Source organism: Artemia franciscana, unplaced genomic scaffold, assembly GCF_032884065.1.
Source record: "Artemia franciscana unplaced genomic scaffold, ASM3288406v1 Scaffold_601, whole genome shotgun sequence".
Classification (NCBI taxonomy): domain Eukaryota; kingdom Metazoa; phylum Arthropoda; class Branchiopoda; order Anostraca; family Artemiidae; genus Artemia; species Artemia franciscana.
In genome coordinates, this window is record NW_027066312.1 from 98,840 (window position 1) to 125,994 (window position 27,155).

At 36.1% G+C, this 27,155-nt stretch overlaps 1 protein-coding gene across 1 annotated transcript in view; it reads right to left on the minus strand.

Moving 5' to 3' along the window:
- LOC136043439 (kinesin-like protein KIF20B) overlaps positions 1-22,494 on the minus strand; it is an 82,915-nt gene extending 60,421 nt beyond the window's left edge. Inside the window, exons 1-3 of the mRNA XM_065728356.1 lie at positions 22,365-22,494; positions 16,758-16,858; positions 12,797-12,906 (exon numbers count right to left, since the gene is read on the minus strand). The gene's annotated coding sequence lies outside the window, so the exon portion shown is untranslated. The remainder of the gene's footprint in view (positions 1-12,796; positions 12,907-16,757; positions 16,859-22,364) is intronic.
- Positions 22,495-27,155: the final 4,661 nt, after the last annotated feature.

Genomic DNA, 27,155 nt, shown 5'->3' on the forward strand with positions numbered 1-27,155 from the left:
TAAGCGGAGTAAAAACATTAAGGAAAGAAAAACAAAATAACACAAACAATACAATTAATACAGTCTAATCAAAGGGTGGTAAGGACCCAAGCGTTGACAGGCAACTAGCATAGAGTTTTTTTATAAACAAAAATAATATCAGTGGCACAAAACTTTCTGATAATCTTCTGATTTCTATAAGAACGCTCGCAACATTGCGAATGATCGCAATATGTAGAATAAAGTCTGGATAAAGCCTTTCGTGAAAATCTGCCTCGGTTCGGGACAATTTTCGCGTACCCAATTTTAAGCTTACTTTAAATATCATTAAGCCCACAAGATCGAAAAGCCGATAAAGATGAACAAATACTAATACCAAGCCACCGAATCGAAGAAACGAGCTTAACTGAAAAATAACCACAATCAAGATCACTTCTTTGATGCTTAGCATTAAAAACTAAATATTCACATTTTTCAGTATTAAGTTTGAGGCCGATTTCCTCAAAAGACTTAGAAACAAGCTGGGTCGACTTAATTTGGCTAGATTTAGTGTGGCTGATCGAAAGTAAATCATCTGCATATGCAATATACGAATGATTAGTTAGGCCTAAAAAAATGATGGATTAATACGTGGCAAAACAGAATAAAGACAAGCATTAAACAGATAAGGGGATAAGACTCCTCTTTGCCTAAGACCAGAACGGATAGGGATATTACCAACGTAGGTGTCACCTGACTTGAGTCGAACATGTGAATTAGCATACCAAAAACGAAGAGTTAATATAATAGACACATTTGCACCAAGTTGGATTAAAGAGCACCAAAGTTGGCTACGGCATATTGAATCAAAAGCTTTTGTAACATCGAGTGCACAAAAATGAACCTCAAAACCATTTTTAGGCGCTTCAAATAATACTATAGCACGATTAGCATGTTGGCATCCTATATACGGCTTGAAGCCAAACTGATTAGACATATAATCTACATTAGACAGGAGATCAGGGAGCAAAACATATTCAAATACTTTACTTAAAGTACTAGAAACCGCAATAGGCCTATACGAAGCGCAACTAGTTGGATCCTTACCACGTTTCAAAATTGACGTAATGTTACCAACTAAAAAAGAATCAGGGACTAAAGAAGAGCATTAACACATCTGAAGTAACTGCAAGTGATAAACTAATTCCTCTGATTCGGTATTGAGGTGAAAAGCACTGATGCCGTCTATATCATAAGATTTCGATTTAAGTCTCTCTACACTTCTTTTGACACGGTCAACACAAACGGAAGGGTATATGACCTGGAATGATTTTCTTAGGCAACAGGCTAGAACAGAGCTTGGCAAAACGAAAATGGACCGCATATATCACTGTATCGAAAATGTTACTATAATGATTGATCCATGATACATTAGGGATTCGGTCGGCCGTAGGCAACCTATCGAACTTCGCGACATTAATCACTTTTTTCCACTGGCTAGGAGTCCTAGGAAATTCGGCACCATTATACCTAATTTTTCGAAGATAGAATTTAAAATCAAGCTTTGTTCTTTGTTTAATAGCGAAAACATTACCCCTTAAAGGGCGGCCGCAAGCTATCCAAATTTTTAACCACAATTTAGCCCGATTTTTTATTGTTTTGAGCTCTGGGGCATTCTTCCAAATTGAACTTCTTGTTTGTGCTGGAAAGCGACAAAGGGGAACAGCTACTTCTTCAGACCTCTTTAAGCACGAAACAATGTGGCTATAATAAATATTAAGCTGAATTCTGGCTTGTGGGGACCCAACAGTTGTACACAACAGATTAAAAGGGACTTTAATCGTTGATAGAAGGCAAACAAGTGTGGAAAAATAAAGAGGTCAATCAGCTTTGTTCCATTCTCTTTTAGAAATCCACTTCCTAGAATTAGGACGAAGGTTCTTTTCAGCAGTAGCATTAAGGGTAACAGTGAGGGATAGGGGGAGACGGTCATAATCACGCTCATCCTGATCAACATGGACTTCGCCACAGATGAGACCAGAAGAAACGATACAATGGTCAATGTCCGAAAGTGAGCCACTATTATGGATATAGGAATGGGAGGCATCTTTCTTCAAAATTTTGTAACTATTCGGTAGGGAATCTAAAAGAAGCTCAGTCCGCACTGATGAAGAGTTAATGTTACAGTTCAGATCACCGATGAATAATCAATCCAGTCCATTACTCTCAATGCCATTCAAAAGACTTTTTATTAATGCGCAAGATTTTGTAAATTTAGTTAAACTTCGGAGGGATTTTTGGTCGCAGGGGAGATAAACATAAATGAGGACAAGGTTGGCAAGACGGGTAGTAATATAACAATCACTCTCGTGATAACATAAAGGGGGTGGTGAAAACAGCGTCTTTTTTATTAAACATGCTATGCCACCTGATGGCCTGCCATACTTCTCCTTAGGGAGTTTAAGCTCACTATAGGTAGGATATGTTCCTGGAGGAATGAAACATCAAAATTTTCTAATTTCTGATCTAAAAAAACGTCTTTATCCTTAGTACCGTTAATATTGAACGAACATATAGTGAAGTTAGTCTTAGCACTCATTTTCTTGCATAGGACGATCGATTCGACAGAAGTTCACGAAGAATTCGGCATTTCATTGAGAATGACACATAATTGCCTTGACAGTTCGCGCATTTTGGTGCAGCCTGGCACGGAGAATCTGGCGAGGATTTATGTTGCCCTGCGCAACGGGAGCAGCATTTTTCTTTATCACAATTTGATTTTAAGTGATTTGGTGATTGGCAATTATAACAGCATTTGGGTGGGCGTTGGAATTCGTAAACTCGATATATCTCATACCCAATCTTTATACCAAGTCGAAGTGCATTAGCGAGCTCAACAGCGTTTTCAAAAAACACTCTAACAGCCAAAGAACTGCCTATTCGTTTCGCATGAGTAATATTGTCGCTATCAATTAACATCCCCTCATCAAAACTGGTCGGTATACCTTTAATGATTCCAATATATTTCGTTTCTTTTACTTTGACGTCACAATCTCTCATTACAGACGGAACGGCATTGCAAAAGTTCCTTGCAGCAATCTTGTCAATTCGTACCACCAGCTTATCAACAGAGGGCTTAATGCTATGAATACATTCATGACCTGGAATAGAGTCTATTATTTCGCGACGCTTGGCAGGATTATTTAATTCCGATGGGACTTTAGCAATAACAACGGTCGTCAGATCGTGATTCAATGACTGAGGGCCAGGGCTGCTAAGAGGGGGAAATTTAAGATCATACGACGAAATCTTCTCATGAATTTGCTTAAGTTCCGAATCAATGTTTACAAGCTTTGAGGCGAAGCTAGAATAAGCCACAGCAGGAATAACAGGAACCTCGGTAGGCAAAATAATCACGTATGTAGGCAAAGACAAATTTTCGTTGTCGCAGTTCTGGAAGATTTCCATCATGTCCTTAATGTGACGGTAATTAGCTTGATCGCCTTGGCGTCTTTACACATTCACCCTCGTAAACACGAGACCAAAGTTCTATTTTAGCCGCCATAATAGACTTGTCATCGAAAAAACCAACAGCATGGTTAGCAATAACTTCATCACTTACTCCTTCTTTAAGATTAGATTGCACAAAATTCAACACCGACGAATGTACATATTCCGTCATAATGGTATAATTAACTATTATATGGACAATTAGCCAAAGTCCAAAATCAAATCAGTTTATTACTCACCATACTGTCAAACAGCTGTCACATCCGATTAAATTAGTTTCAAAATAATCCTTTACAAAGTAAATGAATTCGTTATTTTCAGTGTGAGATAATGTCCGTGCAATATCTTCAACATGTAGGTCAGTAAGTAGGGATTATACGTCACTATAATCCCTATTGCGAAATTTATTTATTTTTTTATATATTTTTCTCTTCACATAAAACTTACTGAATTAATAATGTCCAAGCAGTATCCGATTTAGATGATGACACTTTGAACTCTGAAATACCAATCAATAAAGGTTGGCCAAGAATTGAAATATCGAGGGATAGAATGTCAAAAGTATAGAAATGCTTAATGGGGAATATTTGAATGCCAAACTTAAAACATTGAATGAGCTCCAGAACTGCTGTGTTTTAGATTTGTAACGACATATCGTAAATTTTTTATCACCGCCTGAAAAATTTGAAAAAAAAACGGGCTTGAAATAGGATGGAGTTTTTTTTTTCTCAAGATGACCCCCACTGGAGAAAATTTACCTTAAAAAAATTGAAGCAATAAACAAAAAAAATAAAGGTCGATAAAAAAAACTAACTAAGATACAAAATATATAAAAAACGTAATAAGCACAGTAAGGAACCTCCCTAATCAAAGACAACTAGATAAAAAGCATGCAACAATTCCACAAAATTGAAAATATAAAAAATCATCGAAAGGAAATGATCGAACGAAAAATAATGAGAGAACTTATGCATGAGTAATGAAATAAACAACTTAAGATGGTACTAAACGTTAACAAAAGAAGCAAAATACGGTATAAAACCTCTCATATACGCGTCAGTTGCACAATGAATTGGAGTGACAATCAGCCTTTCTCCCTTAAAAGGCAAAATAGTACTTGTATGGTATACGGCCCACCACTCAGGTTGGACACAAAATAGAACCGTTTTTTTTTCGTTAACTTCTTTTAGCTTAGCGTGAGACAAGACAAATAGAAGTGACAGAATAGATAAAAAAAAATATGTAATTTGAGCTATATATTTGCAAATTAGGGGGGTGCGTTCCAGTGGTCGCAGAGGGATGGGGAGGGATGCATTTCGTAGCCCGAGCTCCAACTAAGAAACCTGCCAAATCATCCCCCTCCGACTTTTCCTTCATGGGGAAAATCTGGCCGAAAGTTTCGACACCCCAACCCCCCTTTAACGTTGTCCGATCGGGCTGAAATTCACAAGTTAAGGTCCCCTAGGGCCCAGGAGCTTATTTTTTCCAGAAACCACGCACAGCCACTTAATGTTCATGTTCTCCTTTTGTTTTTTTTCTGCCACGCCTACAGGTCACAGCCGACATCGGATCTGGGTGTACGAAGACTCATTCGACGCGGAATTCTCCGAGTAATTTTCCTGGAAAGTTTCGTCGGAAAATCTTAACCCCCCGATTTTCTAGCTTAGAAAAACCCATTTCCCCATGTTAATTTTTGAAATTTTAAAAGTTATATTTATACACATGCAGGTATTTCGACTTCAAACATGCCCGGTTAGCACAGTCGGTAGAGCGTGGGACTTTTAATCCTAAGGTAAAGGGTTCAAGTCCCTTATCGGGCGGTTTTTTTTCACAAAATATGAAAAAAACTTCGTTTTCTTAAAGAGTTAAAGAGGCTGCGTCCCAAAGTCGAACCTTAAACCGTACAGGAATCAGGAGAGGCAGTCCTAATTCCTGTACGAGGAGTGCAGGAATTATTAAATTACATCCACCATGGATTGTAGAAAAACGTACAGAAATAATATGAAAAAAACTTCGTTTTCTTTAAGAGTTAAAGAGGCTGCGCCCCAAAGTCGAACCTTAAAAGGTACAGGAATTAGGAGAGGCAGTTGGGGGGCTGCCGCCCCCCAAACCCCCAGCTTTTAAAGACTCTTTTGTACAGGTTTTTTGTTGTGGGGGGCTGCCGCCCCCCCTAACCCCCCGCTCTTGGCTTCGGAAAGGCCCTCTTTTAATTAACAAAAAATTGAAATGAATGAATAATGGAATAACTTCGAAAAATGTTAAACACAAGAGGACAGGAGAACCATTGCGCCGAAACTAGTAATTAGTAACAATGAAGTCCCCCCACAACAAAAAACCTGTACAAAAGAGTCTTTAAAAGCGGGGGGTTTGGGGGGCGGTAGCCCCCCAACTGCCTCTCCTAATTCTTGTACGTTTTAAGGTTCGACTTTGGGACGCAGCCTCTTTAACTCTTTAAGAAAACGAAGTTTTTTTCATATTATAATTATATATGATAAATTAGGCCTCCAGACCCATTATATTTTTACAACCCCCCCCCCCTCCATGTTCAAAATTTAGAGTGAGAAGTACTCAAATTGATTCAGTGATTCAGCATCAGAAAAACATATTGGAAGAACATTGGCTAGGGCGTATATCATACAAGTACCACGAAATCTTACTGGGTTGGAGGAGGTACAATTCCCGGGTCTAAAATTTGAAGATTTTCGTCCAAAAGTGATACAAATGGCATAATTCAGTCGTGCTTTGTGAATTGCGAAAAACCGAAGGGCTTTTTTGAATTACTCCAATTATTGCAGAATTTCCCCTAGTCACGCCAAAAACAGGTAAAGCGCATGTTCTAATAAAGGTAAAAATAATAAATATAAGTATATGCAAAAAAATGGTCTACTGGGTATCTGAAATTTATGATACTTAAGTAGAGTAAGGGATATATTTGCCTATTTTTTTACCACTATCAATGTAAATATATTACGAAAGATTAGATTATCAGATACTATTAAAACTTTTAGAGTAAGAAGTACTCAAATTGAGGTAGAAAAGAAGGAGAGGGTAAAAAGATGTAGAACACTTTAGGAAATTGGAAATGATAACTGAGGATGTATTCTCATCGCAAGGGTGTATCCATGATTTTTCTTCAGGGGGAGGGGGAGGCGGGGGCACAGAAATAAAATAAAAGAGCACAGAAAACGTGTTGGTGAGCATCTTTGTTTTTATTGTTTTAAAAAGTAGAATTGTGAGAAAGAGTCAAAGTTTAGCGTAAAGAGCGGGAGATTAAGAAGGGGACAGCCCCCTTCATATTCGGAATAATTTCTGTTAGTTTTAAGCTTTAATGTCGCTCCTTACTTTCAGTTAAAAAAAAATGTTTTCTATAATTACTTTTTATTTAATATGGTTAAAAGTCGAAGAAGATGGTTGGTTTATTATTTTTTGTGCAGTTTATATCCCTTCAGAGCCAAGCTCGTACAACGACGATACGTGGTGTATATTAGAAGATGAAAAACGTAAATTTTCTATTCAGTTTCCTTCCGATTCGTTTTGTCTTATGGGGGACTTTAATGGATATGTTGGTGTTACTCCAGATCTTTTGATGTCACATCATGCCTGTATGGACGAAGCTGCTTGGGTGGTGTGGGATGATTTGGTAACTCATCTCCCTCCGAGGCCAAGTAAGGACCATAGTAGACGGAAGGCTAATTGGGGGTCGTAACATTTCAGACTTTTGTGGTAATGAAAATTTTTCTTATATTGAATGGAAGAATTGGAAAGGATGGAGGTGTGAAAAATTTTATTTGTTTTTCAAGAGCTTCTCCAAGTGTGATTATTATATTTTGGTGAATGTTCCTCTTTCATTGCCTGGTTTTGCACAATCGTTTTTCAAAATTTGCTGTTTTTTGTGATATGTGAACGGAATGTCTCACTTATATGACAAAAAGCCACCATGACCAAACATAATTCAAATAAAAAAACAAAGAAGCCACAAAGAATCAAACTCACTCAAAAACTTCCATGCTCAATCATATCTATATTTTAAATATTTTGGGATTTTGAGGGAAATAAATACATAAATAAAATAATGACGAACTAAAAAAAACATCTTTCCTCTTTTGTGTTTTTACTTTCTTTTTAAAAGAAACTCTCAGAGGAACTAAGAGGATTTAAAAAAGCACAAAAATAAATCCAATTTGCCGATTTTCATCTGATTTTTACCCTTCCTCTTCTTTAGTTTTTTCAACTTACATTACATATATTCTTTAGTTTTATCGTTTGACATGGCCTATTTATATTTGTGGCTTTTTTTTTCAATTTTTCCTGGAAATTACTATATAGTATAATTAATATAATTACTATATAATTATATTTTTGTAATATGCTAAATTGGTAGCAAATAATAATAAAACTAGTGGCAGTGTTTGCCTCTCTTGTGCCCAGGGCGAGATCTTGATTAGTCACAAAAGGCAATGTCAGGCTCTTTAAGATGCTTCATTTGGCGCAATAAATCGTATCCTACCTGAATAACTTGGTACGCCTCATCAGCACTACGTACAAGTATTTCTTGCATGTTCTTGATGAAGAAACACCCTTTCCCTTCTTCTGCCAATCTCAGAGGGGCTGTGAGCACTCTTTCTTGTTTATCTTTCTTCATTGCCAACACATCGTAAATCTGATCATTGTAAATTTCAACCACTGAAATCCAAACTGTAGACATCCAATCAGTTGTCAAGGTTACGCTTCCACTATCCCGAGATCTCTGGGATATATCTATGGAGTTTTGAGGGATTTGGCGTTTAGCTATTAACGGAACTAGAAAGGAAAACCATTTTTGTTACTTAATGAACGCGAGAAAAATAAAAACCTCTATTCACAAGGTTCTTAAGAATATAGCTATTAACTGGGCTAGAGAAAAATAAAAAGTAACCACGAGGTTCTTAAGAATTCAGTGTTTAGTTATTAACTGGACAAGAGAAAAATAAAAACCTCTATTCATGATGTTCTTGGAATTTAGTGTTTAGTTATTAACCGGGCTAGAGAAAAATAAAAATCTTTATTCACGAGGTTCTTAAGAATTTATTGTTTATTTATTAACTGGACTAGAGAAAAATAAATCCTCTATTCCCGAAGTTCTTGAGAGTTTAGTATTTAGTTATTAACTGGACTAGAGAAAAATAAAAACCTCTATTCACGAAGTTCTTAAGAATTTAGTGTTAGTTATTAACTGGACTAGAGAAAAATAAAAAACCTCTATTCACGATGTTCTTGAGAATTTAGTGTTTAGTTATTAAGTGGACTAGAGAAAAATAAAAACTTCTATTCTCGAGTTTCTTGAGAATTTAGTGTTTAGTTATTAATTGGACTAGAGAAAAAACTTTCTATTAGTGAGGTAGATAAAGTCTAAACTTTTCTGGTCTTTCTAAACAAGGGAATTCAAAATTGAATGCCCTTCATTTTAGTAACAGATCTCCAAATTTGAACATCCAATCGATTTTTAATCAACTATTGACCCATATTAGGTATATTACTACCTGAAAACCGCAGTTTTTCCGAATTTCTCTTTTGTTTATCTCAAAATTATGAGGGTATCACGGCAGTATCCCATTTTCGTCAGTGTTGCCATGTTTAATCGTAAAAATAAATAAAAATAATACGTACAATTAGACAAACTTTTTGATCACAAAAATTCAAAATCTAAAGATATATTAATTCCTGAGACAACTACATCTTAAAGGTAAGCCGCGCCTTCTTGAGCTGTTGGGGGCTATGTGTTTCTAGCTTATCCAATCGAAAGATGTTAATGAACTGTATCGGATTAACGCCGTTTCTTGACAACTAGGTTCCTTGAATCGGCAACGAAGTTTGTTACTACAGACGTGTTTGATCTCTGGGTCTCGTATTAGTAAGTTGAGGACAAACCGACTGAAACACCAAACAGGACAAAAAAAGAGGTTAACGGACAGTCTGATTCGGAGGATTGAAAAGACTGGGAAATTTCACGCCATGAAAGATCTTTCTGATCAAAATTATCAAGTTTTTGGATGAGAGCCATATTTTTTTTTTAGTGTTGCTTCTTTGAACCAGGAAATTAAATAGACCAATATAATTATTTAAATCCAAAAACGCCTTTCATTCGTAGAAATTCAAACATCAAAATCTATTTTTGATGTTTATATAGTACATTTTGAAGACTGAAAGTACCAAAAAAAAATTAAAATAAAACATTTTAGTCCCCCCTCGGATCATCTTAGGTCAATTTGCACCTGATAACCGCGGTTTTCTGACTTTTTTTCCTAATTATCAGGTTTTTTGATGATGACCACAAAATCGTCAGTGTTGCCACTTTGGACAAATAAGTAAGTCAACAAGATTATTTAAACCCGACACCGTTTATCATTCGTAAAAATTCAAAGATCAAAAACCTGTTTTTGATGTTTGTACTGTTCCTTTCGAAATCTTACGGTACCAAAGAAATGAAAATAAAACGTTTTCTGTCCCTCCGGATCATCTTGTCATTTTATACCTGAAAACCACACTTGTCTGAGATTTTTTCCTTTTTTTTAAAACTGTCAAGTTTTTAGATGAGGGTCACATTTTTGTCAGTGGTGCCACTTTAGACACGGATAATAAATAAGTCAACATAAGCATTAAATCCAACAACACTTTTCATTGGTAAAAATTCAAACACCAAAAAACTCTTGATTCCAAAATAGAACTGCAACTTAAAAAGGAATCTGCGGCTTCTTAAGCTCTTTAGTAGCTTAAGTTTCTACCTTATCTTTAATTTTTTATCCTTTTTTTTAAACTTGGTGTCTAGTGCTCTCTAAACTTTCATAGCTGTCAATGAAGGTCTTTTCATAAATAATTGAATACATCAATTTTCATTATTCTTTTTAAGAGATATGCTTGTGTAAGTTTCCATACAAACAAATCAAACAGAGTGCATTTTGAATATCGTTGAAAAAAAAAAGAAAAAAAAAGCAAAGTTAAAAACGAAACGGGTACTATTGTTGACATCATCTAACTTCAAAAAAGTCAGGCAACAGAGTTCTCTTCTGCTGAAAAGGTGAAATTTTCCTTTAAAATATTTGGTCACTTCATGTCATTTGAATAACGGGAGTCACAGTTCGGCCACTAGTTGAAAGACGTTAGTCAGTAAAAGTATGTTAATTGACAGTCTGATCAAGAACAATGAGAAGACTGGGAAATCCAGGCCATGAAGGATCTTTCTGATCAATATTATCAGGTTTTTAGATCAGAGCCAGATTTAAGCAGATCATAACATCAGTTCAGCAGAGGAAAAGAGCTCAGTATAAAGGGAGTTTTTAGGGAGAGTCTTGAAGATTGCATCAGAAACAACAGTGAAGGCAGACGGTGGTGTTTTGCAAGTGATCGTCATCAAAAATTAATAAATTTTAATAGAGTTCCTTTCGGCAAAGTCAGGGACCTAGTAATCAGTTCAGCAGAGCACAAGAATGCAGCATAGTTTCGAGTGAGTCAAGGGGGAAAGTTTAGAGAATTTTTTGAATTTCAGGTTATTGAATACCATTTGAATAACGGTAGTCACTATTCGGCCACTAATTGAAAGGCTTAATCAATAAAAAGACGTGAATTGAATGCAGATCAGAAAAATTGAGAAGAGTGGAAAATCCAGGCCATGAAGGATCTTGCACATCACTTGAATCCAAAGAACAGTAAAGGCAGAGGATTACTAGAAATATTGGAAGTAATAAATACCAGATCTCATCTGGTGAAAACGATATTCTGACCTTAAATAACGGAAGATCGACTTAAGAGCTATCATTTTCGCCAGCATCGCCATTTTTAACTGTAAAGACAAATTAACAAAGAAATTAATGAACTCTGCCCTTTCTGTCCATAGGTCAAACCATCACATCTTCATGGAAGTAGTTTATATATATATATATATATATATATATATATATATATATTTTTTTTTTCGCATGATTTCTGCTATTTTTGTGTGTTAAGATGGGCAAGCTTTACTCCCAAAAAACATTATAACTGTATATGGACGCTTTTCCATTACATATAGAATTCACAACTTTTAAATTTTTACAGAGTGGAGCCCATAAAAAATGATTTTTTTTTTTTTTTTTGTAAAAAAAGATTAACAGAAGCAAATATTTTATTGTGGTTTGTTGGATTTTATGGATTTTATTTGATTTCACAAAGATAAAGATTTGTGTTTTATTGTCCAACATTAGCAGACAATTTTGACGGATCATTTCAAAATTGTTCTTAAATTGGTAAATGTTTAATCACTACAATCAGTAATCAATCACAGGTTTGATCCAGGCGCGTCGCTACTGGATGACATTTGTCATTCGGCCACTGAAGTTGTTCACAACACTCCCAACATGTCATTCGGATTGCTTTCTTGACGGTTTATCTCAGGTTATCAATTGTGTCTGGGTTTTCCCCATACAATGTTTCCTTTAAGGAGCCCCAGAAAATGTAATCTAGCGCACTCAGGGATGGGGGATAGGATGGCCATGCATTGTTAGTCCTCTCCAAATTCGGATACAAAGAAAGTGTTTCTAGTTTACAATATGCTCGCTTATCGTCTGGTTGATTGCGTTCAGTCTTGCTAGTTGTAGTTTGTTGGCTTTTGTAACCTGGCTTTAGTCTGCAGTTAAAAAGTCTGCACTTCATAGAAAAATGGCTAATAATTACTGAGAATAATTGAGCGCACAGGTTTGATGGAAATACTTGCTGCAGCAGCTATCGGACAAACCTGTGGATCAATCCTTGACGTCTTGAACACAAACGGGCAGTCCTGCAGATACCTATGAGTCACAATGGCTTTCGTTTTTATTGAGCAAAGTTCCACTGTTTTAAAGCTTTTCGTCCAAATGTGCGATCATATGTCAAATAAGAATTCTCTTACCCGAGTATTCGGGTCGAAACTGCTTCTTAACAAGAATAGATAACTTCCTTGTAAAATCTAGTTCCACATCCTTTTTACTTTTTTCCGTCGAAAATTATGGAGGTGGTCCATCTTGGTGTCAGATAATACTTACAAGTTTCTTTTTTAACAAACCGGGAAAAGAAAAAAATTTCTCTAGGAAACAAAATTCTATACGTTTGTTCCTCTCCCCCCCCCCTCCTTTGTATGTACTTGCGTCAGTTTCCACTTAGCCATATCAAACAATCAACTTCCATCTTCTCTGACCCAAGAATTTGAATATTTTTTAAACGCACTACATAGACCTACAGGATTCAGAAATTTTTGCAAGTCTATGTTTCTTCTCTGATTTAGAGAACTAATTAAAATTAGTGCACTCTGGATACCTGGATAACGAATTGTTAAACTCACCCGCTAACTGAGACTTGGATTTTGAATCTTCTATTGGTTTCACAAGTGACGAGAACAAAGAGATCTCTTCCAAGACTTCCGAGTCCGTAAGTATTTTATAGCCATTATCCCTGAAAACATGAAAAAGTATGAAATAATGAAAGAATAAAATTTGTCCAAGATGGGTAATTTTCGGCGGAATAGTTTTCCGTAAGGGGGATATCTGCTTGGGGGAGGGGAATTCTCCGAGGATGGAATTATCCACAAAGAGAACTTTCCAAATTTTCTTAAAATTAAAGAATATTACTGTAGTTAATCGGCTGGGAGGAGTTGAACTTTCCGCAGGGAGAATTTATACCTTGGAATTTTACTCATTGGCGAATTTCTCACAAAAAAATTTCTTTGAATTTCTATTGAGATTACAGCTAAATGCAAAGAACAATACCTGACTGGTCGCTCGTAGAAATATACACATTGACAATCTGTTTATTCCACAAGACGAGTAAACCTTCAAAGGAGAGCTGCATCTCCTTAAGCTGCTGGGTGACATATATTTCAGCTGATTTTTTGCAAACATTATTCTTATTTGCACTAACTATTACCAAATACTTCTTTTCCCAAAAAATTTGAATAGCTTATTTTTTCCAATTTTTTGGAATAAATATAATTGACTTGACTTACTTGACTTAAGTCCCGTCCGGCCTTTGTGGCTGTATTGGGGCTTCTTCTCTTCTGAACAAACGATGAATGTGGCAACGGTAGTTCGATCTATCTGGCGCTAGACGAAGCAGCTGGGGGAGGTTATTGGCCGGGAAGTTGTCGGTCCATCTCTTACGAGGTCGGCCTCTGGGGCGCGGGCCGTGAACCGTCCTTCTAATGTGATTTTTGGAAGCTGGTTGGCCGACATTCACTGGGTATGGCCAAGCCAGCGGAGTTGCTGGCTTCTTACCCGGTCCAAGATGGTGCGGGGACAACGGAGTAGTTTTCTGAGGTCTTTATTTGAGACTCGGTCAATGTAGGTGATCCCTGCAATGCGTCTAAGGCATTTAGTTTCAAATGCGGAGATTCTTCGCTCATCATCAGCCTTTATTGACCAGGTTTCGCTTGAGCAAAAAGCAATTGGGATTATGAGAGAGTTGAAGAGTCGCACCTTCAGAGAAGTTGACAGAGTCTTGTTTTTCCAGATTGGCCAGAAGAGGTTCTTGAAGCTGGCGCCTGCCAGGCCAAGTCTTCGTTTGATCGATTTCGAGCAGTCGTTATCAGAAATTAGGAGGCTCCCTAGGTAGACGAAGGAGTCAAAATCTTCTACTGGCTCTCCTTTTATTGTTAGCTGCACGTTTCTTGGAGTAGGGTCTCTAGACACCCGCATAACCTTGGTTCTGGCAATATAATATAATTGCATAAATTATAAGTATAATTGCAATTTGTTTAATTGATTGTTATGCAATATAGCTGTTTAATTGTTTTTTTGTAAATCTGATTAAATTTATCAGTTAAGAACAATCCAATGGAAAATGTTTTACACAGACTTTCTTTGTAATTTAACGTTCATTTACTATTTAATTCAAATTAAGGAGAAATTAGAATAGCGGCACTTTTACCCTTGAAATTAAGGGGAAAATTAAGATTAAACGGAAAATTAAGGTGATTAACGTTTCAGCCTTGTAAGCTTTTGACAGAAAATTTCACTTTAGTGCAAAGGTAAATATATAACATCATTTACAACCCCATAAAACTCGTAAAATTCAGCGAAATAGTGGTGGCGATTAATACTTTACTTATATAATAAATAACTATAATATAATACATGAAAAATTACCGATATCCAAGTTTTGTCAGGTGAAATTTACCACTTATGTTTCCGGTAATTTTAGCTTTAGACAAAAAATTACCATTTTTGAGACACAAGCACAAAAAAAAACTTTGAGACAACCCCCCCAAAAAAAATCATCTAAAGTTTATTAGAACATGTTTCATGTTTGTGAACTAGAAAAATGTCGAAGAAAAGTCTAACAATAACAATAAAATAATGGAAAACTACCGCCCAATGACCTATTCTGTCATCAATTCAAACTCAATATTCGCCAACGTGAGGATTTTGTCACTGAAGATACACTCCACTACCCCCTTAATTTCCTCCTTGAAAGCCTCCAGGGATTCTTATTACCGGATATATTTTCGTTAAAACACGTTAAAATAAGTTCAAAATTTCAAAGAACTCCAATTGAATTTTAAGTTATAACGATATAATGGCAAAAATGAAAAAAAAAGAATATTTTTTTACAAAAATTATTTCTAACCAAAAACAGCGACCCTTTGAGGCAAAGAAAGTTTACTAGCTTCTACCTCCCCATCTACTCAACCGACAAATCGATAAAGACAGCTAAGATAAACTTGGTATCATCTCTTTTAAGCTTGCTAAAATTTAAGGCGTGAGGCTATGGAGGAAACTTAATACCATCTTGTGCTCTGCTCCAGGAGAATTCTGTGAAGAAAACGTTAAAAGATATAAAATACCGAATAATGTAGCCTAATATCCAGCCTTCACATGGCGTGGATAATGTCAATAAGGTTTTACGAAAAGTGAAGCTTTTAAGTCGTAAGGCCACATATACAAAAGTTTAATATTCCGAAGAATTCGGGTTTCTTTGCATATATTTCTTTGACTTTTCTCAAAAGAAAAAGGAATTGTTCTGTTTAAAAACAGTTTTATTAACTTTCAGAATGATTCCTAGCTTATTTTTGCTAGACTTTATCAAAGAATTTGAACACTACAGATCGAGTTTTTTTTAGCGTTGGAATTTACAAAGGATTTCGTTAAAACGGCTAAAGTTATATCTATATATATATATAAAAATAAGTTGTCTGTGTGTGTGTGTGTCGAGTGACGTCATGTTTGTGTGTCGACTGACGTCATGTTTGTCGACTGAGGTCATTTTAAGGATTGAGCTGTATGCGTCATGAAGTTGTTTGTCAACTGATGAAATTACATACCGGGACACCGGGACACAAATGACGACCGGGAACCTCAAAGAGAAATTACAGACTGGGACACCCGGACACAAATCACGAGCGGGACACAGGGAATATAAATGACGACCGGGACACAGGGATACAACTACAACGGGGACGCCGGGGGCACAGGCGGGATATATAAATGACGACCGGGACACAGGGATTGTTCGAATAGAAATTACAGACCGGGACACCGGGACACAAATGACGACCGGGACACCGGGACACAGGGAATATAAATGACGACTGGGACACTCAAAGAGAAATTAAAAACTGGGACACCGGGACACAAATGACGACCGGGACACAGGGAATATAAATGACGACCGGGACACTGAGACATATCATTAGAATAATGAGGTATAGATCTGAATACGGATTGTTTTTCCCATGGACAATTATATGTTGCATGTTCAAGAGTCAGTAAACCTGACAATCTATTTATATGCATAGACAATGGGACAGCGAAGAATGTTGTATATTCGCATGTTTTACGTAGTTAAAAACATATATATATATATATATATATATATATATATATATATATATATATATATATATATATATATATATATATATATATATATATATATATATATATATATATATATATATATCTATTCACAGGTGGGACACAGGGACACAACTACAATGGCGTGTAACCGAAGCCCCGCGCGGGGGGGGCTTCGGGGGGCGCGAAGCGCCACCCCAACAGCTAGTTTAAATATAAAAATATAAATATATTAAAATATATCTAATACAAATAAATTGAAAAATATATGTATATTAAATTTGATATTAAAGTTGTATTATAATACAACTTTACAAAATTTCGTAGAAGCTAAATGAGCAGGTTATAAGCCGTTTCCCCCTCTCTCCCCTAAAAATATCATTGCTAACAAGATCTAAGTTGTGTCCAGGACAAGAGTAACGATAATATGAACGTTCATCCTTGACAACAGCTTACCTTTCTGGTTTTAAATATTGTCCAGTACTCAAAGTTGGTCCCAAAGAGTTGAAAATTACGTCGATTGATCGTGGAAGAATACCAATATCTTCGGTAGTACCCTGTAATAGATGTGTTATTACTAATTTACTAGTTATTTTTATTTAATTTTACTTCCATTATGTTTATTTTATTTTTTATTTACTGTTATTACTAATTTTACTAATTTGCCAGTAACTCAATAGACTTACCGGCTCAATAAGTGATATCTTAAGGATAACTAAAAATAGAAGTTCAAAGAAGATTTATTTACAAATAAACAGAATTATTTACAAAGAAGATGTAGCTACAAAAATTACAGACAACAGAGTTCATATTCAATTTCTATTCTTATCTCTTTACATTGATTTCTCTTTTCGAAGATTTCTGATTTCTCTTTTTCTAAGAGAAATGGTGATTTCTTTTCGTTATATATATATATATATATATATATATATATATATATATATATATATATATATATATATATATATATATATATATATATATGTATATATATATATATATATATATATATATATATATATATACATATTTACATATATATATATATATATATATTTATATGTATATATATATATATATATATATATATATATATATATATATATATATATATATATATATACATATTTACATATATATATATATATATATATATATATATATATATATATATATATATATATATTTATTTTTATATATATATATATATATATATATATATATATATATATATATATATATATATATATATATATATATATATATATATATATATATATATATATATATATATATATATATATATATATATAAATATATATATATATATATATATAATATATATATATATACATATAAATATATATATATATATATATATATATATATATATATATATATATATATATATATATATATACCCTCCCGAGCCATCAGTTGCACAAAAGGCACCGACAAAACCTCTCGAGGCTGTGCGGCTGCAGTGATATCTTACCATTGTGGAGTGAGTGAAATGTTGGCCTCTTCCAGGTTCCGATCATACTGCCACCGCAGTGTGTGCTTTGATCGGCCTATCTTCGTCTTCTTTCAGGCTACCACTGATACTCTCTTGAGGGAAGTCTTTCTTCGGGCATGCATAGAACATGACCCAAATATGTCCATCTTCGTTTCCTCATAACTTCGGTCACTAGGGGCTGGTTCGTTTTCAGCCGGATTTCCCTATTATTATTTTTCTGATGCCAACTGAATTTGAGGATCCTTCGAAGGCAAATGTTTTCAAATCCAAGGATACGTTTCTCCAGTTGTTGGTTCAGTCTACAACATTCACTGGCATACATAAATATAGAAAGCGCATTGCTGTTGAACAGGCAAAATTTTAAACAAAGTGAGTACTTGTTACTTCTCTAAATTGGTGTCAGTCTGTTGAAGGCCCCTGATTTTGGGGGGTATTCCATAGTATTTGAGGATTTTCCATAAGATTTCTCGTTCAACCGAATCAAAGGCCTTTTCTAGGTCAATAAAAAGAAGACACAGCTTTTATTCTATTCCTTTAAGTCTTCAACCAGCATTCTCAGTGTAAAAATTAGGTCTGCACATGATCTTCCAGGTCAGAAGCAGTGTTGTTCATCACGAAGATCTTGGAACAGTTTCTACTGTAGGCGCTCTAGTATAATAATTGACAAAAGTTTACTAGATATCGACACTATGTTAATGCCTTTCCTGTTGCCACAAACAAGTGCGTTCCCTTTTTTGAAGAGCATAATAATGGTTCCTTTCGTCCAGTCACTGGGCACTTTCTGGCCGCTCTATATCTGAGTTAGCAGCTCAACCCAAACTGTCATGCAGTCGCGGACTGAAGTCTTCAGGATCTCAGATGTAATGCCATCTGCTCCTGGCATTCTTCCGTTCTTCAGCTTTCTGACGGCGGCTATGATTTCTCCTGGAGACGGTGGACCTGTTAGGGTTGACTCCAATCATCTCATTGGTTAATCTATAGACTGTTTTCGAATCTCCCTTCTTTGCTGCTTCTTCCATCAAAGCTGCTTTGTGTTCAATAAATCGCCTTTGTCGGCCCTGGCACTTTTCTTTACTTGTTTGTCTATTTTTCTACATGATTCTTGCAGAACAATCAATTCAGATGCGCCTGAAGCCGACAGTTTCCAGGTTCCTTCGGAGATTCATCTTTCTTTCTTTTTCTTCTAATAGCCTAATTTCTCCTCTGCAACTTCTCTGTGCTGGCTTTTCAGTTTCTCCCACATATTTTAGACACCAGTATCTGGTTCTAATTTCGATTGCAGAGTTTCAAATCTATTTGAAAGTTCTAGCAGGAACATTCATGTTGTTTCCTTGTCGTTCAGTTTCTCAACGTTGAAGTGTTGTGTATTGTCGGTTTATTGTTTTTCTGTGTCATTAACTTTAGATGGATCTTGGCAACCATGGGGCTATGGTCTGATTATATATATATGTATATATATATATATATATATATATATATATATATATATATATATATATATATATATATATATATATATATATATATATATATATATATATATAGTCCTAAACGTCCGAAAACGGTGAATATCGACTTGACCGGTGATTGTGAAATAAATCAGTGAAAAATCAAATATTTCAAAATGCTTTGTTTTTATCGAATATCTAAATTAGGTTTTGATTGATAGATTCTGGTGACATATCTCAGATTCTGGACCATATGAATACATTTTATTTATTTGTCTTTCTTTGCTATTAATTTTTCTTTCTCTGTTACTATTTTTGCAACACCCTCGTTTTATTTGAATTGGTACGAAGGACTGGCATAACTGATATCCAGCCGTTCATTTTTCCAAGGATTATTTTTGATTTTGTATTATATTGTATTGTGCTTATGTTAATAAAAATGTCTGAAAAAATTTCCTCAGATTAGGAGAATCCTGTTTTCAAAGAGAGGGGGGATAAAAACCTAGAATCTCCCATAGAAGGCTCTTATGGGGTTGCCGCCCTGTAAAAAAAAATCACTAGATTCTAGAAAAATCATTAAATCAGCACATAAATCACTAGATTATTGAAGAAAATAACTAAATCAACCAACAAATTACTAAAATTATAAAACTATTTATCAGTGTAAAGAGTAGCTATTTTGCTTCTTTACCATGTTCTATACAGACGCATGAATGGGAAGGGTGTAAAAACGCCCCCATAGATGTGGAAAAATACCTTTAGATTGGTATTTTGGTTTTTCTCAAGCAAAAATTACCCTTGAAATTTGAAAAAAATACCTTTTCGCATCTTTATGCAGAGAATAGAACAAAAGCTTTGCTTCCTCCCTGTATTTTCCTGATTTGGTACCTTGGGTGTACCCCCCTCAGTGATCTAATCAAAAAATTTACTTTTACTTTTTAATTTATTTCTTTGTCTATTCGAAACCCCATTTTTTCCCCAACAAATATAGGAACTATTTCATTTTTACTCTAGTTGAGCTAGTGCAATTACTGGACACCGAAGATGATTTTGGAAACGACTTTTTTATATTTTTATGGAAAAAATTGTCCCGCACTTAACAAACTTTAATAAGCATCGGTCTTATTGTTTCTTTATAAGAAAGATTCAAAGAAAATGTTTTTCTCCCAATATATTTCCGTTTATTACTGACAATTAATAAAAAAGAACTTTTCCAGAAAATAAGTTTTTCAAGGAAAGTAAAGAGCTCCATTAAACCAAAAATTGAAAAAATTAAAATCAAATCATTTACCAAGCGTAATACTATCGCAAATCAGCATCAATAAATAAAGGAAACCCAAAACGAGCAGAAATTACAATTAATGACCGAGTCAAACAACCCTCATGAGTTCTCGTGCGTACCTTCATGCTCGAGGCTCACAACCCCTATGCCTTCTCAAGGCTAGGACATTATTTGCACTCTACTGAAAAAAATACAGATGAATGTACAGTGTCAGTTTAATATACATATGCTCATATTTATTCTTTAAAATCTTAATAATGTTTTATTTATTAAAGTCATTAAAGTGGAAACATTTAATTTTTTTCTGTTAAGTGCAAATTATGTTTATGCCTTGAGTAGGCATAAGGGTTGTGAGCCCCTAATCATGTTATTTTCAGCTCGTCTTGAGTTTGACTCGGTTATTTATTGTAATTTCTGTTCGTTTTGGGTTTCTTTTATTTATTGATGCTGATTTGTGGTAGTTTTACACTTGGTAGATTATTCAGTTCTATTTTTGCTCATTTTTGGTTTAATGGAGTTCCTTACTTTTCCGTAAAAAAATTATTTTATGGAATTTTTTTTTTAGTTAATTGCCAGTAATACACGAAAATATATTGAGAGATAATTATTTTCTTTGGAACTTCTTTCCATTATAGAAACAATAAGACCAATGCTTATTAAAATCTGTCAAGACAGGGACATATTTTTTCCATGAAAATATAAAAAAGATCTCTTTCCAAATTGTTGCTTGTGTCCCAGTAATAAGACTGTAACTTAGGGTCGTTTTTCCATTTTTTAGATGGAAAACTGGAAAGAATAATCCTGGAAAAATTACACAAAAGTTTTTCTTCTGTGAATCAAGGTGTTCAGGGTATATATTTTTGGAGGGGGTGGGGTTTACTGACTGTTATTTTATGTCTGAAATTCCTCTCACAAAGCGAAGTTTGGTGTACTAGTACCACGCACTAAAACTGATAACCATAGAAAAGGAATATAGGTTGATACCACTAATATGTGTGTATAGTTTTGGATTCTGTCAAATATGCTGAACAAATAGTTATCTCAAAATTTTGATCGAACAATTTTTGGGGAAAAGGGGAGGTGTGAGGGAGACTGGTTGCCCTCCGATTCTTTTTGTCACATAAAATATTGCACTAGAAATTTTAAATTTCCATTCAAATGAGCCCTCTCCCGGTGTTTGTCCCCTGGTGAACGTCCAAAAATGGTGAATATCGACTTGACCGGTGATTGTGAACAAATACCTAATACGTCAGTGAAAGATCAAATATTTCATTACATTCTTGTGCGTTCGAACCCTCGCCCGTGTGTGTCGACGATCACAGTTTTGCTCTGGCCTCTGGTGAATATCCAAAACAGAGAAAAAAACAATCTTATGAATGTCCAAAAGAGAGGAAAAAACACCCGTTCTTAAAACCAAATCCTTATCTCTAATTGAGAGATAAGATAGGGATAACAAATAGGGATAAGATAGGGATATGAGGGATAACAAATCCAATCTTTGCTTGGATTCAGTCAGCCTTGTCTGACTAATGCAAAGTTTGTGTCAGTCTTTTGCAAAGTCTGATAGTGACAGCAACGTTAATTAATTTTTCCCCCGATTTGTACAGAATGGATTCTCCAGTGAATCATCGCTTTATTTAAAACAAATAAATTAAAATTTATTTAAAACATTAATAGCAGGCAAATGAGAAGACATTCTTTTTATTTTTTCAAAAATAGTTTTAGTATTTTTCAAAATTAGTAATTTTAAAAAATAGTTTTAGCAAATAGTAAAATACTTTTTGAAGTCGTTTCTGGTAAAATTAAGTGAAAAACACCTTTAGATTACTGACGATTAAAACTTTTTTGACGATATAAATATTGCAATCTAATAATGGTAGAGAATTCAGTAATCAAGTCATATCCGAAACTTGCGCTATTACATTGAACTAGCTTTCATGTTGTCAACATCTAAACTAATCGGATTATTTTTCATTTTCACATACCTGATTGCCTGAGGTATGAATTTTAATCCCACTTGCTAGATATCGCAGTATTTGGCAAAATACCAGTTTTAATTAAAACTTGTGTGACGGTTTATCAAGGTGTCAGCATCTACGAAACCTGTCTGACTAGTTTTTAGCAAGAAATTAGACACTTCATTTAGCCATCAAGTAGTGAATATAATTAGGAATTCCGATATTTAAAGGCAAGCACGCTGCGATAGAGATGGCGAGAGAAAGGTAAGCAGAAGGGGGGGGGTGAGTGAGTTGATAGCAAGAGTCATGGTACCCGCCGGGCGTGCCCCTTAAATTGCGGGGACAAGGTAACCAACCCTCAGCACTTCCCTTACTTTTCTCGTAAGGAAACCACCAGTAAAATGGGTGATAACCTAGTGCGGAATGCAGTGCTGAATTTTATCTCAAGAGCTATGATAGCAGGTGTGAAAACAAATGTTTTTACTAGACGAGGACTCGAGTTTTTCAGCCGTGAAGCGATTTTAGAAGCAAAAGAGATTATCTATCGCAAGTCGGAATTAGGGGAACGTGTAATAAAACACGTAAAGGACGAGGATAACTTGATGGACATTGCGAAGACGTTCGCTCGCTGTGCCAAAGAAAAGAGACAGCTTACCGAGTTCGTTATTTTTGAGCCTCAAGAAGTTCCGGCCTGCAATGAAGAGATCGCTGCTTGGGTAGTGTCCACTGTCAACGAGATGAATCGCAAGTTCAATGGCCTTCTTGACCGTTTGAACCAGAAACCATTACCGTGGCCTGAAGGCAACCCTGTTGCTGCTCAAGCTAATGAGTCTACTCCTTCTCCTCCGTCTTACTCAGTAGTCTTGAAAAAGCCTCCTCCTACCGTTGTTACCGCAGAAGAAAGGAAAAACTTCCTCTCGAATATTTGTGATGATGCTTTGAATGATGACGATTTTGAACTCCGCCGAGGGAAGTACGAATGGCGCCTCGTAACTAAGAACAAATCTAAAGCAGCAGTACTAGCAACATCTATTAACAAAAAATCGCCTGAAACACTGGCAAGCGTTAAAACTCCCACTTTCATCGGTATGATCAAGTTTGTCCCAGCTCATATTAATGGTGACGCGCTTAAGAGAATTATACTGAATTGTGAAAAAGCTGATCAATGTGGTAAAACCAGATCCTTCAAATTATACTTCTCATCCCGCCAGTATCTGAACCACGCCATGAAAAACCCTCCTAAAATTGACTTGGAGCGGTACCCCATCGAGGAATTTATCTTTCTCCCAAAGCGCTGTTTTAACTGCCAGAATTTTGGTCATATTTCTGCTACCTGCTCTAGCCGGCAAATTTGCTCTCGATGCGGAGAAGGAGGTCATGGCTCTAGCCCCGACCAGTTCTGTGGAAACCCTATAGCATGCGCCCTCTACAAATCAAAACGCCACACTTGCCATTCCTTCAAGTGCCCCACAATAATAAAAATCGTCAGTGAGCTGAAGCGGCCCAATGTCTAATAGCCCAGCCTGTGTCAAAATTACGTCAAGGAATATGGACGGAGGAGTCCCCAACAAACTTGCCATAATTCAAAAATATTCTGCAGACTGTGACATTATGTTTATACAAGAACATATGCTCTCTCCTCACAATATTTCTCTCCTAAAGTTCTCGCACGAACTTACTTTTTACTTCGAGCCCGCAAAAATTCGGTCTTTCGGACGCCCCTCAGGTGGCTTGGCAATTATTTGCCACCCGTATATTGAAAGTAAGGTGTTATTTACGCATGATCACTTCTTGGCTATATCTTCCGGCAGTATCGCATTCTTCAACGTATATCTTCCTACAAACTACCATGATGACAAATCGGAGCGAAAGTTTATGAACGCAGTTCGCGAACTAGCGAAGTGCCTGAAGTCTGTGACCCAGAGAGATTTGCATTGCGTAGTCAGCTTCTAAACGGCATCTTTGATGACAAACTTATCATCCTCCCAAAAGATAGTGATTACTCCTTCGTTCATAATTCTGGGTCCGTTTCAAACATTGACCATACGGCCTGCTCTAAGAATATTAAAGGAAGTGTAACTGTTCTAAAAGACGCTGTCTTCGCTGATCACTTACCCCTACTAGCATCTCTAAGCATAAAACCAGCTCTGCGTCAACCCAAGAACGACAAGTGGAAAGTAGTAAGTGAATGGGATAAAATTAATACTACTTTGTATCATCAGGTGCTGAACTCACTTCTTGTAAAGATACGAATCCCATTCCATTTACTCCAAGTGAATTCGAATTTTGATCCCACGGATGCGAGAGTACTCATCAATATATTTTGTGCCGAGATTACTCACTCGCTTCTCGTAGCTGAAAAAAAAGCAGTTCCTACCAGAAAGGTTACAATGAAAACAGAAATTCACAAATTCTCGCAAAATCCGGCCCTAGTTAAGTGTTGCAACGATGCTAAGTTTTGATTTAGAATCTGGCAAGATTGTGATAGGCCCAAATCCGGTCCTGTGAACTATGTCCGTTTATGGACTAAACGAAAATTTGACAAGCAACTGAAAGCTCACCGTACCAAATTAAAAGAAGGGTACTCCTCCAGAATCGTAAGTGACCCAAAACTAATCTGGAAAGCCCGGTTGAGCAAACCGGTCGCCGGAAAACCCCATGATTCGATTAGCGAAAAAGATTGGGAATCATACTTTTACAACGAATTCAGTGCCCCCGACCCAAATACGTCTAATCCCTTCGCAAACCGGCTAGAATCGGTATTATCCAGCCAGTGTATCCCTGATTTTGTCGTTACTTACGGAAGCGTACATGAAGCTATTTTAAAGCTGAAGAAAAAACATTCCCGTGGTGTAGACGAACTGTGCGCGCTAAATCTGCTACACGGTACTACTATGCTTATTGAATATGACGCTGCTATTCCAGATTATTTTCACCACTTGTATAGTGCCTAACTCTTTTTGTGTCGGTTTGCTCTCGCCCATCCTTAAACAAGGGAAACCAACAGACCAATGCTCTTCGTACAGGCCAATCACTGTTGCTCCACTGCTCTGTAAAGTTCTAGAGATCTTAGTCTCAAAAGAAATTCAATATTCGTGCCGAATGGCTGACCACCAGTTCGGTTTCCGACCGGGTCTGGGTTGTGCACACGCTCTCATCAGTCCTGCCGCTATTCTAGCAGATTCTCACGAATCTGGTGACCCTATAGTGATTGGTGCTTTTGATGTGAGTAGAGCGTTTGATTCGTCGATTCACGCTCAGGCCCTTTTAGCCACTTACCAGCAAGGTGTAAACCTCCGTGTCACTAGCGTACTGTACGATATGTATTGCCGTTTAAACGCGCGTATAAAAATAGGTAACCGCATCACATCAGTGGTTGTTCCAGTAAAGAAAGGTGTCCGCCAGGGTTCATTATTATCCCCAAGTTTGTACAATAACAGTGTTTTAAATGCCCAGGCATGTGTAAATGTTTCATGTATCTCCAAGGATATAAATGTGTCGCTACTTACATACGCGGACGATCTATTAAATCTAAGTCGGTCTATTAGGGGTCTGCAATCGAATTTCTCGATCCTGCGTGATGAATACCGAAAAATCGGCCTGGCTTTCAATACTTCTAAATCTGAACACCTCCTACTGGGTAGCGAGTCAATTACCGTTTCATCTCACGTCGTGTACCTGGGTTTACCCATAGGCCGTAACCTTAATGAAACTCGTCTACTGCTCGTCAAACACGTCGAGAAAAAACTCCGCACCGCGTATGGGTCTATCGTCGCCAGCAGACTCCTCTTATGCCGAAAGTATCTCACGAATATGTATAACGCTGTCGCACTGCCGCATATTCTATATATCGCGCCATTTTGGAATTTATTAACTGACACCCAAAAACGCAAGCTCCGGTCCCTTTATTTTAGGTTCGCGAAGTTCCTGCTGCGATGCCCCTTGTGGACGAGAAATGCTTATATGATTGATGAACACAGGATTGCAGACCCCAGTATCGCGGTAAACCGGTTGATTTCTAATTTCCAGGCAAAACGGAACCACCCCTGGCTTAAACATTTCTACAGTTCTTGACTATGTATTTTTCCATGTTGTGTTTTAAATTTCTCTCCGTTTTTCTTCTCTTTTTTTTATTTTTTTTTCATTGTACTCCGTTTTGTTCCATGTGAAAAATACGGGTAATAAATATTTTACTTACTTACTTACTTACATAGTATGATTAAGCTTTTTAGACTTAGAGATGCTGCAGATAAAGTTAAAGATGCTAAAAATAGGTTGGATGTGCCAGTTATTTTTTTATTTAATTACCAATGGTATTATTGAAAAAAAAACACTTTGTACATATTTTTTGCCTTGTTTAGGAGTATATACATGGAATTTCTCACACAAAAAAATACAAATACCTGAGAAAGATATAGACCATCGTTTATGATAGGAAAATAGCATTATACCAAAACGGAGTAGATCAGCCTTAAGAGAAGAACAGTGTGGGTTTAGGAAGGGTAGAGGTGTGGCAACCAAATTTTCACTCTTAGATTAAAAATTGTATACCACATGAGAAAAATAAGTGCATAACTCAATTCATCCCCAAATGGAGTGTAGGATTATGGTAGCCTAGTAGTCACAGGCATTTTGAAACTGTGATATTAG